We start from the raw sequence: 3,774 nt of genomic DNA, 5'->3' as shown, positions 1-3,774 counted from the left end.
TGTTTCTTTATTCCTCTCTATTGCCTTCTTTCTTTTAAATTTACATTTTATTTATTATTTTTTTAACTTTTTTTGTAAATTTATTTATTTATTTTTTAGAATATAACACTATTTTTTTATCATATGCAATTATTTTCCATCATTTACAATACAGTAGTTACAATGACACTCCAAACAGAAAAGCAAAGTAAAAAATCAGAACCCCAACTTCTATTTCATGTAATTAGACTTATACAGAAATTAGAAGGTTAAGTAACAACTAGTTAATCACCTAATTTCATAGCTATCTGAAGTGGCATTCATTATATAGCAGCTTATCTATGATATATTCAAGATACATGATACAATTTGTTATTTGCCCATAAGCTAAAACACAGCCTGCTTAATACCTTTCCTTAAATTCCACCTTGCCTTCTTTTAAGTTGACTTTTTTGGGGGGTGGGCATGCCTGGGTGGTTCAGTTAGTTAAGTCCCTGACTTGATCTCAGGTCGTGATCTCACTATCCATGGGTTTAAGCCCCATGTCAGGCTCTGTGCTAATAGTTCAGAGTCTGGAGACTGCTTCAGATTCTGTGTGTGTGTGTGTGTGTGTGTGTGTGTGTGTGTGTGTGTATGTGTGTGTGTGTGTGTCTGCACACCCCACCCCTGCTTGTGTTCTGTCTCCCTCTCTCTCAAAAATAAACATTAAAAATAATTTTAAAAGAAGCAAACTATCTTTAAGTTGATTTTTTTCTTATTTCGATTTCTACTTAATGACGCTGAAAGTTATATACTCTGTGTATATTTTTTTAGTACTTACTTTGGAAATTTCACCATTCCTAATTGTTTTGGCCAAATAATGCTCCCTACTGAGAGGTTTCCATGTCCTATTCCCAGTACCTGTGAAAATGCTACTTTATATGGTTAAAAGGACTTTAAAAATGTGATAATGTTAAAGATTTTAAGATGGGGAAATAATCCTAGGTTATCTGGATGGGTCCAATATAATTACATGGGGTATTTAAAAATAATTTTTAAAATTTTAATATAGTTCAAATCACTGTGCTGGGTTCATTTCAGCTCCTTTACAGCCAAATCTGGGGCCAGAGACTGCGTCAGTGTCTCTGCCTTCTCTTTGTCTGTGACCAAAGTGTAAAAGTATCTCTTGCATTGGACTTTAAACTTCACACTATCCTTATTTTTCTTGGTCTTGACAGACTTGGCATCCTTTTGTCTGGCCATGAGCAGAAAGTCCTTGATTTCTTCAATTTTGTGAGGCATGGTTATAAGGGGCAGGCAAGCAGGCAGCTGGTTGTGGATTACCCCAGATTACCCATTAGAGCCCACATGAATCCTTACAAGAGAGAGATAAAGGGTTAGAGTAAAAAAAAAAGGTGGTGTGATGACAGAAACTGAGAGGGATTGCAAGATATTACACCGCTGGCTTTGAAGATGGAGGAGCAGGTCTGAGCCAAAGATACAGACAGTCTCTAGAAGGCAGATTTATCTGCAGATTCTTTTCTAGATCTCTCAGCAGAAAAAACAGCCCTTTTAGACACCTGACTTCCAAAACTGTAAGAGAATAAATTTGTGTTGGTTTAAACCACAAGGATGTAATCTTTGTTATAGCAGCGATTGAAAACTGACATGGTTTTCAAAAAGAGGGTAACAAATACAACAAAATGTGAGTGGTTTTGGAACTGAGTAAGGAAGGGGTAGATGGTGGAAGAAACTCGAGGTGTGCAATAGAAAAAAAATCCTAAATTGCCTTGAATGGACTGCTAATGGAAATGTAGACCTAAATGATTCTGCCAGTGAAAGCTCAGAAAGAAATGAGGAGTATGGTAGAGAAAGCCTGTTTTAGCTTAGAGAATACATAAACCATCATAAATAGATCATTGAGAGAAAGATGATGATGAGTCAGAGGGAAATGAGGAGCATGATAGAAAGTGAAGGAAAGGAGATCCTTGTTATACAGTGGCAGAAAACATAACTCAATTGTGTGTTCTACATTTATGTAGAAATAAAAATTTGTAAGTGACGAAGCAGATATTTGGCTGAGGAAATTTCCAAGCAACATATTAGAAGTTCTACCTGGATCCTTCTTGGTGCTTATAGTAAAATGCAAGAAGAAAAAGATTGAAAAACTAGTAAGAGGGGCACCTAGATGTTTCAGTCAGTTGACTCTTGACTTTGGCTCAGGTCATGATTCCAGGGTTGTCGGATCAAACCCTGTGTCAGGTTCCATACTGAACATGGAGCTTGCTTAAGATTTTCTCTCTCTCATGCTCTGCCACTCATGCTCTCTCTCTCAAAAAAAAAAAACTAGTAAGAAAAAAGGAATCAGGACTGAGTGACTTAAGAAAAATTCAGCCTATCCATATTGCAAAAGATGTTAAAATTAGGAGATTAGCTGGCAAGAGAGCATAACTTGGAGAGAAAGCCAAACGTATGGTTAAACAACCTTTTTCAAGTAATAGAACTCTGAAATGAAGCCATTATCATTGTTATTACTGGCATTATTTTAAATATTTAATATTATTTAGATTGACTTATATGATTATGAGTTTCTCTCCTTCCCACTCATTCTTATATTTCAGACCTTCTTTCTAGAATCTTTTTCCTTCTTTCTGAAGTACATCATTAAGAGTTCCTTAAGATTGGGTCTGTCAGTAGCAAACTCAGTTTTAACCTAAAATTTACAAAGTATATAATTCTAGGTTGACAGTTCATGCATATCAGCCTTTTGACCATATTTTCTATTCTCCTGTGGCTCCCATCATTGCTGTGAGAAGTTGGCTGACAGCCTAATTGCTGAGTTTTTAAGCCACTATTTTTCTCTCAGCAGTTCATAGGATCTAATCTTTATTATTACTGTTTTGTAGTTTCACTACAGGTTTCTAGAAATGAAGTTCTTTCTGTCAGTCTTTCTTGATTAGTTTTTGATAGTTTTTGATTCTTGGATCTGTTAGCTCATCAGCTCTGGAAAATTCTTAGCTATTATCTCCTGCATTATCTCCTCCTGTGAGAAATCCAGGAGCTCTGTCCTGGGCTAGGAGAGTACAGGGAATGCATTGCAAAGCAGAAAACTGCCTTCTGGCCTTGCTGAAAACAGCAGCCATAGTACGCTGATCTAGCATCATCTTGTAATGTATATCTAGGGGTTAGGTCCTGCCTATACTCACAAATTCCTTATGCCATGTTATCACATGGAATACTCTGTCTTAACTTATTTTTCTGCACATTTTCTATACATTCTTACTGGCATGTAGCCTACCAATGTATTGTTAATTGTTTCCCTAAATGTATGATCAATAAATATGGGAGCGTGAGAGCAGCTTGGAGAGACTTTCCTTGGCCTCTTTCTCACCTCTCTTGACTTGCATGGAGTCCTTTCTGCCATCCTTGGCTTTACTGGACAAAGCCTAAAGCCAAACCCACATCCTCCAACTTCTCTTTCCTCTCTTTTAGCACTTCTGTTATACTCCTTTTAGACTTTCTTATTCTATCCTTTGTATTCTGCGACACTCTTTTTTTATTATTTATTTTTTAAATAGTTTATTGTCAAATTGGTTTCCATATACCACCCAGTGCTCTTCCCCACAAGTGCCCTCCTCCATCACCACCACCTCTTTCCCTCCCTCCCCCTCCTCCTTCAACCCTTGGTTCGTTTTCAGTATTCAATTGTCTCTCAGGTTTTGCGTCCCTCTCTCTCCCCAACTCTCTTTCCCTCTTCCCCTCCCCCTGGTCCTCCATTAGGTTTCTCCTGTTCTCCTGTTAGACCTATGAGTGCAA

General features: G+C 37.3%; 1 pseudogene; it reads right to left on the bottom strand.

Moving 5' to 3' along the window:
- Positions 1–1,050: 1,050 nt before the first annotated feature.
- On the bottom strand, positions 1,051–1,260 carry LOC115286532 (annotated as a pseudogene).
- Positions 1,261–3,774: the final 2,514 nt, after the last annotated feature.

This window comes from Suricata suricatta, chromosome 3 (assembly GCF_006229205.1).
Source record: "Suricata suricatta isolate VVHF042 chromosome 3, meerkat_22Aug2017_6uvM2_HiC, whole genome shotgun sequence".
NCBI classification, from domain to species: Eukaryota; Metazoa; Chordata; class Mammalia; order Carnivora; family Herpestidae; genus Suricata; species Suricata suricatta.
This window is presented reverse-complemented; position numbering and strand designations above follow the sequence as displayed.